This window comes from Piliocolobus tephrosceles, chromosome 2 (assembly GCF_002776525.5).
Source record: "Piliocolobus tephrosceles isolate RC106 chromosome 2, ASM277652v3, whole genome shotgun sequence".
NCBI classification, from domain to species: Eukaryota; Metazoa; Chordata; class Mammalia; order Primates; family Cercopithecidae; genus Piliocolobus; species Piliocolobus tephrosceles.
In genome coordinates, this window is record NC_045435.1 from 129,756,410 (window position 1) to 129,771,425 (window position 15,016).

Genomic DNA, 15,016 nt, shown 5'->3' on the forward strand with positions numbered 1-15,016 from the left:
GAGGTCAAGGCTACAGTAAGCCCTGATGGTGCCAATACACTCCAGCCAGAGCAACAGAGAGAGACTTTGTCTCTGAAAAATAAAATAAAACAAAGAAATTTGAAAAGATAAAGGGCAGAAAAGTTTCTAGCCTTGGTCAAAGACATATACCCCAGATTCAAAGATCACTATGTTCACGAAGTCAGAAAAGTAAAAAATAGAACTACTGTTCCACGTACCTTAGTGAAACTTCAAAACACCAAAATCAAAGATAAAGTACTTTTAAGACTTAAAGACCCTGAGAAAAAATATATATTACAAAGAAGGACAATAAACTGGCTAGGCACAGTGGCTCACACCTGTAATACCACACTTTGGGAGGCCCAGATGGGCAGATCACTTGAGGTCACGAGTTCGAGACCAGCCTGGCCAACATGGTGAAAACCCATCTCTACTAAAAACACAAAAATGAGCAGGGTGTGGTGGCACACGCCTGTAGTCCCAGCTACTCCGGAGGCTGAGGTGGGAGGATCACTGAGTCCAGGGGGGTTGAGGCTGCAGTGAACCGTGATTGTGCCACTGCACTCCAGCCTGGGGACACAGAGAAAGAGTCTGTCTCAAAAAAAAAAAAAAAAAGACAATAAAACTGATAACTGACTTTATAACAGTAATAATAGAGAGGCCAGGAAATAATCTGATTGGTGACCATGGTGACTCAAGACCAGCCTGAGCAACATGACGAAATCCCATCTCTACAAAAAATACAAAAATTAGCCGAGTGTGGTGGCATGCACTTGTAGTCCCAGCTACTAGGAAGGCTGAGGTGGGAGGATCACTGAGTCCAAGGAGGTTGAGGCTACAGTGAGCCATAATCATGCCACTGCACTCCAGCTTGGGCAGCAGAGTGAGACCCTGTCTATAAACACATACATAAATAAATAGAATAACATCTAATGGCTGAGGGAAAATTACTGTCAACCTAGAAGTGAATACCCAACTCATTCAAGAGAGAAGGCAAATCAAAACATTTTCCTACAAAGAGATTAAAGAACTTGTCCTTGATGGTTGCTGAAAGAACACTAAAGAATGTACTTCAGGAAAAAGAAAATGGAACCCAGAAAGAATAAGATGCAAGAAGGAATGATAAGCAATGTAAAAACAAAAAAAGTGCATGCTTATAAAAAAATAATAATAATAGCTAATTTGGGCAAAAATACTAGATGATATTAATGTAAAATATGGAAGAGATAATTGAAATCAAAGTATTTTACAGGCTTTGTTCAAGAAGAAAGTAGAAATAAAGATTCATTTTAGACTTCATCAAATATACCTGATTATGTTTAAAGGGTGTTTTTGAGAGAATAGAGATAGAATGTGTAACTATGAAAAACACAGAGGGGAGAATATAATAAGGAAATCTCAAATGGACGCTCTCCCATATGTGCCAGCGTTCTCCCACACACAGTACCAGGCCTCCTGTAACTGCTGTGCCCCACACACCACGGAGGGAGATAGAGACCCAGCCCTCCATCCAGCTCTGCCCAGAACAAAGGTAAAAATAGGTATGGTGGTAAGAATGAGAATGAATCTGAAATGAGAATGAATCTGAAAAGGAGAATGGACCGGTAAGCTCAGTTAATGTACATGTTGGCAAATGGACAGTTAGAAACAACATTTGTTTGTTTGTTTGTTTGTTTGTTTGTTTGTTTGTTTGAGATGGAGTTTCACTCTTGTCACCCAGGCTGGAGGGCAATGGCACAATCTCAAATCACTGCAACCTCTACCTCCGGGATTCAAGTGATTCTCCTGTCTCAGCCAAGCTAGTCTCGAACTCCTGACCTCAGGTGGTCTGCCTGCCTCAGCCTCCCACAGTGCTGGGATTATAGGCATGAGCCACTGTACCCGACTGAAACAACATGTTTTGTTGATTAAAAGAAATGGAAAGAAAAAGTTTGGATAAAGACTTTGGATATTATATGGCTGGGCTTGCAAGACTACTAGACAACAAAGTTACATACTTTCACATTACATTACTAATAAAGCTGGACATCTAAATGTCCATGTTGAACTTCCAGGACAAATCACTGTCAAAAGCAGATTACGTCTGTTCCAGGAGATGATGCCTAAATCCAGTAAATGACACAGGAAATGATGAAGATACCGGGGATATTTAAATTGAACTCAACATTTTACATTCCGGTTTTTCAGAGAATCACTGCACAATTTGGATGATAGCCACAATCCATGAAGAAGACTTAGAAGATCATCAGAATGAGTGAAGTTTGTTAAAGTAGACTGATTTTTGATGTTTGTTTTAAAATTGTGTGTTTCTTTCACAACTTAAGATACTGATTTACCCTAAGACAAATGTTAAACCTACTTGTTCTTTTGTCATAAGGAATTTATTTGGATGAAAGACAATAACATCTGCTGTTTAAAGAAAAAAGGAGAAAATGTGTTGCTAGTTTTCCTGCTGTGACCACTTCACCTCCAGTAAATGGATGTTTTGAACAATTCTATGCCCTATAATTATCATAGACTATGTAAAAAACCGCAGTTTTAACTAGTTTGTGTACTGATTAAGGTCCTAGGGGAGGCAGAAATCTGCATTTGATATCATAATGCATGGGTCTGGTTTCATATTTTAGTAGCTTGTGGCTATTTTTCTTTCATACAAATGTTGATATTATACACATTCTTCTCATAATCTTATGTTACAGAGCAAGACTGTGTCTCAAGAAAAAAAAACCAAACATAATCTTATGTTGTCACCACAAAAAAAAAAAATCAACAAAAAGGCATTTCTAAATACAGCTGTAAGAAGTTGGGTTTGAATTTGTAAGATTAGTAGTTGTGAAAATCGAACACTAGGGGGCACCCAATCATTATAAAAAAATACTATCATTCACTTTAAAATTTAATGTGAATGAAAAATTTCACATAGAAGAGATTTTTGTAATCCTTTGCTAAATATGGAGTTTAAAACTTTTTATTTGGAAATAATTTTAAAGTTATAAAATGCTGCAAAAACTTTTTTACAAGTACCAAAAACAGCCATATACCCTTTACCCAGATTTACCTATTCAACATTTTATACCATTCATTTCATTATTTTCTCTTTTTCTCTCTGGATATAATTATTTTTCTGAACTATTTGTGGGTAAGTTATATACATCATGAGTTTTTACCCCTAAATATTTTGGCATGTATTTCCCAATAATGGGGTTATTCAAAAGAGTCTATCTTTTGATAGTAAGCATTACATATATTATTTTTACAGTACAAAAGATTATGATAAAAATGTCATTTTCACCCCAAAAGCTACATGGCAAGCTACAGTTTTCTGTACTTTATGTAAACATAAATTATGATTTCTAAATGAAAAAACAATTTCATATTAATTTCTACAAATTAAGCCTTTCTCAAATTATCCCTAAAGTGGGAGAGAGGAAAGAAATACAACTTAATGAAAACCTCCCCACCAGTTTCCAAAATAGAAGAGCCACAGGTAAGCATTATAGTAAACAAAATATTGCTGGGCATGGTGGCTCACACCTGTAATCCCAGCACTTTAGGAGGCTGAGGTGGGCGGATCACTTGAGGTCAGGAGTTTCAGAACAGCCTGGCCAACATGGTGAAACCCTGTCTCTACAAAAATACAAAAATTAGCCTGGCATGATGGTGCATGCCTGTAATCCCAGCTACTTGGGGGGCTGAGGCACGAGAATCGCTTGAACTCAGCAGGGGGAGGTTGCAGTGAGCCGAGATTGCACCACTGCACTCCAGCCTGAGTGACAGAACAAGACTCTGTCTCAAAAGAAAAAAAAAAAAAAGGAAAGAAAGAAAAAAGAATATGTCATGCTGGAAATCCCAAATCCTGATCAATTCAACAGAAGTAACTTAAAAGTAAGCAAAATAATAAAAACTAAAACATACAGTAGATAGAAAGGCAATAAATATGATACTAAAAGTAAGTCCAAAACATTACTAATTTTAACATATGTAGATGAATTAAACAGTATTTTTAAACTACATAAAAACATAATTATAATCCACATATTTATACTAGATACTTAAAACACAAGGACATAGAGAGATTGAACATAAATGAGTAGGAAAAAACTGTGCAAACTGCATCCAAAAGAAAGGTAAATACATACATTTATTACACATATTATTTGAATATGTAAATATATATTTGAATATGTATTGTTCAGTATGTTTGAATGTATACAGTTGCCTTAGGTATCCATAGATTGGTTTCAGGACCCTGGCAAATACAAAAATCTGTGGATGCTCAAGTCCCATATATAAAATAGCACAATATTTGAATATAACCTACTCGCATTCTCTCACATACTTTAAAACATCTTTAGACAACTTACGACATCTAAGACAATGCCTACATATCATTTCATTTGTGTAAATTCAACACAGTACTAGGCATGGCAAGCTCAAGTTTTGCCTTTTGAAACTTTATGGAATTTTGTTCTGAATATTTTCAGTCTTTGGAGGATTGAATTCACAGATGCACAGATATGGAGGGCTGACTATGTATTTGAGTATATATATATATGTGTATATATACACATATATAAATGTATATGTATATACATATAAAGATTATATGTAACCATAATATCAAATATAATAGACTGAAGTGAAAAAGCACTATTAGAGACTTGGATGCATGTTACATAATGAAAAAGAAATAATCTATCAGAGAGATATCTTTAAATTTGAATATACCTAACAGAGCCTAAAAATATTTAAAGAAAAATTTACAGAAATATTGGAGGAAATGTACAAGTCCATAAACCTGTATCAAAAAGTTAAAAACTGGTAAGAATCTAGACGTAAACAACATAATTAACAACTTGAACAAAGGAACATAGAACTAGCACCAAAAACTAGAGAATACACTTTTAAAATTATTATTATTATTATTATTTTGAGATGGAGTCTCGCTGTGTCGCCAGGCTGGAGTGCAGTGGTGCGATCTCAGCTCACTGCACTCTCTGCCTCCCAGGTTCAGGCGATTCTCCTGCCTCAGCCTCCCGAGTAGCTGGGGATTACAGGCGCGTGCCAACACACCCGACTAATTTTTGTATTTTTAGTAGAGACGGGGTTTCACCATGTTGGCCAGGCTGGTCTCGATCTCCTGATCTCGTTATCTGCCCGTCTAGGCCTCCCAAAGTGCTGGGATTACAGGTGGGAGCCACCACGCCTGGCCTATTATTTTTAATCATATATAGTACATTTTAAAAAGTAACAATACAGGGAAACCATCACTCTGATACATTGCTGATAGGAACATAGAACAGAATAACCTCAATGGAAGGGAATTTGATAATACTGAACTGCATCTATCCTTTAGCTCAGAAATCTTACTCCAAGAATTTATCCTTAAAACACACTTGCACAAATATGAAAAGATATAATACATAAGGTAATTTATTGCAGTTCTATTTGTAATGACAAGAGACAGTAAAACCAATGTCTATGAATAGTGACTGGTTGAATAAATCATGGCACATCCTGATCATGGAGCTATAAAAAGAAGTGAGGAATATCTCTATACACTTACATGGACTGATGCCCAGGATATATATTTTTTGCTTTTGCTTTCCAGGATATATTTTAAGTGGAAAAAGTAAGATAAAGAAAAGGGTATCTGTGCAATCCTACCATTTATCTAAGAAAGTGAATATTTATATATCCATATCTCTATTATCTATCTCTTAATAAAAGCATAAAAGAAAGCCTTTTTTAAAAAGGTTATCTAAAACCCAAGAATTGTTCTCCTAGGTATATACTCAAGAGAAAAAAGAAATCACATATGTCGAACACAAAAACTTGTACATGAATGTTCATGGCAACATTATTCATAATAGCCCCCAAATGGAAACAATCCACATGTCCATCAACTGAGGAATGGGGAAACAAATCAAAAAATGAAGTGCTGTTTCATGCTCTAAAATGAATGAGCCTTGAAAACATTATGTTAAGTAAAAGAAGTCAATCACAAAAGGTCGCATACTGTATTATTCCATTTATATGAAAAGTCCAGAGTAGGCACATCTAGAGAGAAAGTAGACTCTGTGGTTGCTAGAGGTTAGAGGAAAGGGGAGGGGCAATGAACATCAATAGATATGGGGAAGGGAGTGAAAGATACAAAGTTTATTTCTGGGGAAATGAAGTATTCTGAAATTTGGTAGTAATGATGGTTGCATAGCTTTGTAAAATATACTAAAAACCACTGAAATGTACACTTTAAAAGGGTGAATGTTACGCTATATTAATCTCACAAAATATTGTAGCGTTATCAATAGGAAGAGACAAGAAAGTAGAAAGAACAAAAATAGGAACAGAAGGCAGGCACAGTGGTTCACACCTGTAATCCCAGCAATTTGGGAGGCTGAGGTGGACAGGTCGCTTGAGCCCAGGAGTTCAAGACCAGGCTGGCAATATGGTGAACCCCGCCATCTCAACACACACACACACACACACACACAATTACAAAAATAAGCCAGACATGGTGGCACACATCTATAATCCCAGCTACCCAAGAGACTGAGCTGGGAGAATCACCTGAACCCAAGAGGTAGAAACTGCCTGCAGTGAGCTGTGATCACACCACTGCACTCCACCCTGGGCAACAGAGTAAGACCCTGTATCAAAGAAAGAAAACAAGAAATAAGAACTAGATTTCTGTGAATATATCTGGCTTAATAGATTTGATATTAAAACAAAGTAAATATAATATATAGTTATTAAATTGAATTAAAAATGTAAAAGCAACCACTGAGATTATCTTTCTGGCATGGCAACCTGAGGACCTCTATGGACCCATTCCACAATGAAACTGGTGAAAATCATTAAAACACAAAATTTAAGTTCTTTAGAAATTGTCTTAAGGCCATATAGCAAATGAAGAAACATTTATTCAAGAAAACCTACTAAAACTGGTCGGGCATGGTAGCTCATGCCTGTAATCCCAGCCCTTTGGGAGGCCGAGGCAGGCAGATCACCTGAGAGGTCAGGAGCTCAAGATCAGTCTGGCCAACATGGTGGAAACCCGTCTCTACTAAAAAATACAAAAATTAGCTGGGTGTGGTGACGCATTCCTGTAGTCCCAGCTACTCGGGAGGCTGAGGCAGGAGAATCACTTGAACCCGGGAGGAGGAAGTTGCAGTGAACCAAGATCATGCCACTGCACTCCAGCCTGGGTGACTCAGTGAGACTCCATCTCAAAAAAGAAAAGAAAAGAAAAGAAAACCTAACCTACTAAAACTAGTTAGGAACAGTAAGAATCTATGGCATTTGAGTCATGACCAATTTCCTTACTCTTCCATATTCAGAGTGATGGGAACCCTACTCCAGGTAAACACGGCCAAGAACACAAGGCTCCCTCTGCCCTCACCTCCCAACTAGAGGGCTGCAGTATCTTCCCATCAGGGCAGCATGTCTCCATTTCTCCTCCTTCCCCATCTACCTGTTGCAAAGGCTAAGTTCTGGGTGGTGTAGCCGAAAGGTGGGAGCCCCCTTCTTCTACCCAGCCCCCATTCATGGGATACAGAATCTACTGAGAATACTGGGTCCAATCCCCCTCACTCCAGCCCATTCATACAGCAAAGGATCCATGCCAGCACAGGCAAGCCTAGAATACCAAGGGCTATAGAACAGAAATTAAAGAAATTGAGTACAGAAAAACAATAGAGAGAATTAATAAACCTGAAAGTTGGTTCTTTTAAAAGAACAACAAAGTTGACAAACCTTTAGCTAGATTGACCAAGAAAAAGAGAGAAGGCTCAAATGAAAGAGGAAATGTTACTATTAACGTTACAAAATAATAATGATTATAAAGGAATATTGTGAACAACTGTACACCAACCAGATAACAGACAAAACGAACAAATTTCTAAAAACACATAAACTACTAACACTGAATCAAGAAGAAACAAAAAATCTGAACAGACCTCTAACAAGTAAAGAAATTGGATTTGTGGTGGGCACAGTGGTTCACACCTGTAACCCCAGCACTTTGAGAGTCTGAGGTGGGAGGATCACTTGAGCCCAAGAGTTTGAGACCAGTCCAGACAACACAGCGAGGCCCCATCTCTACAAAACAAAAAATACATAATTAGCTGGGCATGGTGACATACACTTGTAGTCCCAGGTACTCAGGAGGCTGAGACAGGAGAATTGCTTGAGCCTAGGAGGTCAAGGCTGCAGTAAGTCATGATCGTGCCACTGCACTCTAGCCTAGGTGACAGAGGAAGACCCTGTCTAAAGGGGGGAAGAAAAGAAATTGAATTTGTAACAAAACAACTATCCACAAAGAAAAGCCTAGGCCCAGATGGCTTTATTGGTGAATTCTACAAAATGTTTAAAGAATTAATGCCAATTCTTCACAAACTCTTCCAGGAAACAGAAGAGAATAACTCCTGATTTATTCTACGAGGCCAGTATTACCCTGATAACAAAACCTACACAACAAGAAATGAAGACTACACCAAGATCTCTTATGAACATAAATGTAAAAATTCTACAGAGATACTAGCAAACCAAAACCTCTATCTGAAAAAGCACATCTGGCCAGGCGCAGTGGCTCATGCCTGTAATCCCAGCACTTTGGGAGGCCGAGGTGGGTGGATCACGAGGTCAGGGGTTCGAGACCAGCCTGACCAACATGGTGAAACCCCATCTCTACTAAAAATACAAAAATTAGCTTGGCGTGGTGGTGGGCGCCTGTAATCCCAGCTACTCAGGGGGTTGAGGGAGAAGAATTGCTTGAACCCAGGAGGCGGAGGTTGCAGTGAGCCGAGATCATGCCATTGCACTCCAGCCTGGGCAAAAGAGTAAGACTTCATCTGAAAAAAAAAAGAAAAAGAAAAAGGACATCTACAAAAAACCCACAACTAACATCATAATTAATGGTAAATGACTGAATGTTTTCTTGTTAAGATCCAGAACAAAACAAAGATGTCTACTGTTGCCATTTTTTTTTTTTTTCCTCCCAGGCAGGAGTGCAATGGCTCGATCTTGGGTCACTGCAACCTCTGCCTCCCAGGTGCAAGCAATTCTCCCATCACAGCCTCCCAAATAGCTGGGATTACAGGTGTGCACCACCACGCCTGGCTAATTTTTGTATGTTTAGTGGAGATGGGGTTCACCATGTTGGCCAGGCTGGCCTTGAACTCATGACCTCAAGTGATCCACCCACCTCGACTTCCCAAAGTGCTGGGATTACAGGCATGAGCTACCGTGCCCAGCCCACTGTTGCCACTTCTATTCAATATTGTACTGGAGGTTAATTCTAACCAGGGTAATTAGACAAGTAAATGAAAAGGCATTCAGACCGGAAAGGAAAGAAGTAAAACTCTCTATTTGCAGATCACATAATCTTGTGTGTGGAAAATCCTAAGGAATTCACTAAACAACTATTAGCACTAGTAAATGAGCTCTACAAGGTTGCAGGGTACAAGATCAATATACGAAAACAACTGAACATCTACACAGTAGCAGTGAGCAAAAAGAAAATAAAATTAATGGAAAAATTCCACTTACAATGGAATAAAAAAGAATAATGTACTTAGAAATAAATTTAACAACAACAAAACTTATATTCTGAAAACTGCAAAACATTGTTGAAAGACATGAAGGAAAGCTGGGCAAAGTGGCTCTTTGTAATCTCAGCACTTTGGGAGGCCGAGGTGGGAAGATCACTTGAGCCCAGGAGTTCAAGACCAGCCTGGTCAACATAGTAAGACCTTGTCTCTACAACACAATACAAACAATTAGCCAGCCATGGTGGTGAGTGCCTGTAGTCCTAGCTATTCAGGAGGCTTACACGGAAGGATCACTTGAGCCCAGCAGTTTGAGGCTTCAATGAGCTACTCCACTAAACCTGCCTGAGTGACAAAGCAAGACTCTGTCTCTTAAACAAAAATTTTTTAAGGGATACAAACATAAAATTAAAGACATAAGTGAAAACTATAGTCTTACATTTGAATTGGAAATATCAGTATAAATTATACCAGTATAAATAACAGTCTAAGTTTCCTCTTAAAAATACATATTTTATAAGCTATGTTCACTAAAAGTCTTAGAAGCAGTGACAACACAGCTGTAATGAGCTCCCCTAGAGTCCAGGTTGCAATCTCTAAATACCATATCCTGATAAAAAGAACCAGAACTCCTGGAGAAAAAGGCTGATTCCAAGTTTAGAGAAGGAAATATCTCAGATGAATCCAGGGCATCTTGTTACACCAGTCTCATTTCTATGTGTTTCACATATATAAGCTCATTTAATCTTTATTTTATAGTTGAGAAAACTGAGGCTTAGATTGCCCCAGGTCATATAGATACAAAGTGACAGAAAACAGATACAAATCCAGGCTTCAGAGCCAGCACTTGAAAAGTTACTCAACCTTACTAGTAATCAGAGAATGCATATTAAAACAAGAAGGCAACTTTACCTTCTTATTAGATGGGCAAAAGTTAGTATCTGATAAAACGAAATTTTAATGAGCACTTGAAGATAGACGAATTCTTGCACATTGCTAGCGGAAACAATGTTTTTTATACCCTCTTTTGGATAGCAATTTCACCATACCTCATACATTTGAAGATGTACATACCGCATGCCCGGACGTTCCAAATTCTAGACTAGAGAAATTCTGTATACAGCTAAACAAGGAGAAAATATATTAATATAAACACCCTTATTCATTACAACCCAGATTTCAAACAAGTGGGAACAAGTGGAAGCAACTTCAGTATCCCTCATAAGGAAGTTAGATAAACAAATATGGCATATTTATAAATTCTATAAAACAATTCAAATGAATGAAACAGATCCACTGAAGAAACCTCAAAATGACATTGAGTGTAAAGTTTCATATGACAATGTACAGCTTGATACCACTTATTAAAATCTTAAAAGTGTACAAGGGTATGTTTCATTTATAAATTTATACATGTATTCTAAAAGTACCAGAAAAATATGTAAATGGCCTACATTGACTTTAGGGGGCAAATAAGGGGTATTTTCATCCTAACTGTAACATTTTGTTTATATTTTTAAAAAGAGATTTGAAGCAAATATGGCAAAATTTTAACAACTGTGGTATATTGATAATGACATGTAGACATGTCATGTTATTTTATGTATATTTGAACTTTTTATAATTAAAATATTAAAAAATCTAGCATACTGAATTTTTATCTGATATCTGATATGAGGCACAATTTCCTCATTACTAAAAAACAAACAAACAAAAAAGAGGGCCAGGTGCAGTGGCTCATGCCTGTAATCCCAGCACTTTGGGACACCGAGGCAGGAGGATCACTTGAGGCCAGGAGTTCTAGGCTGCAGTGAGCAATGATCGCACCACCATACTCCAGCCTGGGTGACAGAAAGAGACACTCTTAAAAAAAAAACAAAACAAAAAACAAACAAACAAAAAGACTGAAGGCTACATTGAAATGTGGTAACTTTGAAGGGATCCAGAAACAGAAAAGGCACATTAGTGGAATATTGGTGAAATCCAAATATAGTCCTAAGTTAGTTTAAGTATTCCTGTACTGTTAATTTCTTGGTTTTGAAAAACGTACCATGGATATAAGATGTTAACGTTAATGGAAGTGGAGTAAAGGATATACAGGAACTCTCTATGCTATCTTTGCAACCTTTTTGTAAATCAAAGTTTATTTGAAAATGAGGAAGGTATAAAATCAAATTCCATATTTTTTATTTATTTTGAGACAGAGTCTCACTTTGTGACCCAGGCTGGAGTGCAGTTGTGTGATCTCAGCTCACTGCAGCCTTGACCTCCCAAGTCATCCTTCTACTTCAGCCTCCCAGGTAGCTGGGACTACAAGCATGAGCCACCACATTTGGCTACGTTTTTTATTTTTTATAGAGATGAGGTCTCACTACATTGCCCAGACTGGTCTCAAACTCCTGGGCTTCAGCGATCCTCCCACCTCAGCTCCCAAAGTGCTGGGATCAAAGGCATAAGCCACCACATCCAGTCCAAATTCCATATATTTTCTCTAAACATTTTTCTGTTTTCTTTTAATGGGAATTCAACTTTTCAAGGACAAGTTTTAAAAGCCTATATATTTGCCGAGTGCCTTTTTCATGTCCAGGGTGGCATTACCTGTAGGTACAATCACCGCACTTCCTAGTGATGGCAATTTTGATGTAAGGTAATAAAAGGGGTGTCATAGGAGCATCTGAAGCAGAGCTAACTAGTGTGGAAGAGTAATCTTTGAGACCAATATGTTCTCAACCTGCTACGTGCAAAACGTTTTTTAGCGGAAGCTAAATAGCAAAATATGATGCACAGTCCTATAAATTTTGAGAAGCCATTTGGAAGGCAAAACTTGGGAAAGGTAAAAGTATAATTTGAGATCTAAAAATAGCTAGTGATCCTAGGATGGTAGGTGACTTTCAGCCAAGCCAAATATCAATATGAAGACTATGATTTCTTTTTGTTTTCAGTGAGGAAGGTCCTTCAACCTATCAAAGCTCTATTGGTTTTGCAGCTCACAAAGTCAGTGGTATCTTATTTGCATATAGTATTTCTAATTTTTCAAAGTGATTTTACCATCATTGGACTTCACTGTATGAGGCAGGTGGGTGTTTTGTTTTCCTCAAGAGAAATGAATGAAGCTCAAGGAGGTTTTGGGATGCAAGACTATGGAACTAGTTAAGTGCCAGAGCTGGAACCAGAACTCAAGGCCCTTTTCAATACTTCTCAAAGTTTTGTTTGCAGATAGATCACCTGAGAATCCTGTGAAAATGCAGATTCTGATTCAGTGGGCCTTTGGTGGGGTGTCTGAGACACTGCATTTCTATCAGGCTTCCAGGTTACTGTTGGTCCCCAAACTACACTCTGAGTAATAGATTAGATCAGGCTGAGTTTTTGTTTCTGTTTGAGTTTTGTTGCTGCTGTTGTTTTGTTTTTGACAGGTTCTGGCTCCACTGCCCAGGCTGGAGTGTAGTGGTGTGATCTCAGCTCATTGCAATCTCTGCCTCCAGGGCTCAAGCAATCCTCCCATCTCAGCCTCCTGAGTAGCTGGGACCACAGGCACACGCTACCAAGCCCAGTTAATATTTGTATTTTTTGTAGAGACAGGGTTTCACCATATTGCCCAGGCTGGTCTTGAACTCCTGAGCTCAAGCAACCCAACTGCCTTGGCCTCCCCAAGTGCTAGGAGTATATAGGCTTGAGCCACCGCGCCTGGACAAAACCAGGCTGAGTATTAAACTCTGCTGGGTCAGCGTTCCCTGTGTATGTTTGGCAACATAGATGAATTTTATTGGGATGTTTACAAAAAGAAAGTAATCTGGCCTTGAAAAATATCTTTATACTATTCTCAAGCAAGAACAAATGACTTTCCGGGTGTTGTTTACTGTCTGTGGTACCGTTCTTCTCCACTTAATCCACGAGTAATTGACAGGCAGATTGTGCACTAGTAACTAGGGCTGGAGCTAGGCAGAAACATGCTTGGACACTCCCACTGTAAAATCAACTTTATGATTTAGGCTTTATCTGCAATTACAATCTATCTCAATCCCAGATGCATTTGTGCTTTGGGATCTGCAGTTGTGCGTTTATTGGTGCTGCATATGTCAAACAGAAAACAAAGTTGCAGCGTCTTGGTGGTTTACCCTGGTCTCATGGCACTTCTGGGTGCCAGAAGCTAAATGTGCTGTGAGTAGGGTGCTTTGTGTGGCTCCATGGACGACATTTTCCCAAAAGGGTGCCGGAAGTCTCCTTTGCCCAATGTGAGACTTGGTTTGGCAACCACACCACATCCTAACTGATAGTCAAAATGGTGTGGACTTACTGTGGGGAATTCCTTTGTGAGGAGAACAAGCTGTCTCTACTCAGGGGCTGGATTTGGTTTGGAGTATACTCGCCTGGTTTGCATGGGTCTGGCACAGAGAAGGGTGCACTGGTGTGGTGTCCTTGTACCGTCCTATACCCTATGATGGGGCTGGGACAGAGGGCAGCTGACAGCACACAAGCACCTGCTCTACCAGCAAGCATGCCTGTTTGACTCTTTCCTTATAACCAGACTGACCAGTGTGGTAAAGTGTCAACTTTCTTTGATAAAGTGCTTTTTTGTTTTCTCAATGACACATTATGAACCATTCTCAAATATGACTGTTTAAGTACTTCCAAATATCAAGCCTATCCTGGAGGAGTTTGTTTAAAGGGTAAAGAAACTGAATTCTGGTGTTGAGCCCAGTCATCCACCAGAGGTGACCAGGCTTGGAAGTAGTTGGGATGACTGTTATACCAGGGTTAGAGGATTTTACAAAAAGACCTGCTTCTTAAAGATTATCCTGATATAAAGCATTCATCGATCTTTTTCACTTTATCACTCAACTAGTATGTTGAACTCCCACTATATGTGTAAAGCTCGGTACTAGCCAAGGGAGTGATGGCAGTAGATGAAGAAATAAAGAAAAAATATAGCCTTTGTCCTTGAGTATTCCATGTCTGAGAAACTAAGAAACACACATAATAAACATGTAAACATAATAAATGCTAACTGGTCCAGAGCTGTATGTCCCAAAGAGAGTCTTCCTAAATCCCATGGCAACAGAAAGCTTTACAGGAGAGGTGAAATTAAAGCTCGAAAGGGTAGGTAGTATCTTAATGCAGGAAAAGTGGGCAAAACCACCTAAAGTACAAGGTATCTGCAAAATCAGGGCTAGAACAGTTCTATGGAGGGAAGCTGTGGAGGACAAGGCCGAAAGGTAGGTTGTGAAGCCTCCTGAAAACCAAGGCAAAAAGAGTTATTTCTTCCCAACGGCAGTGGGAAGCCATCTGAGGTTAACAAATCTTCAGATTTTATCACCATGGAGAACTCATAGAGTTTCGTTAGATTAATACATAATCTTCACAGGTAAAATGAGACATTACATTCTTAATATAAAAGTGTTTTAAATTGCTAAAAAAAAAAAAGAGGAGACATGCTTAAAGCATAATTCCTTGGCATTCAACATACTAAG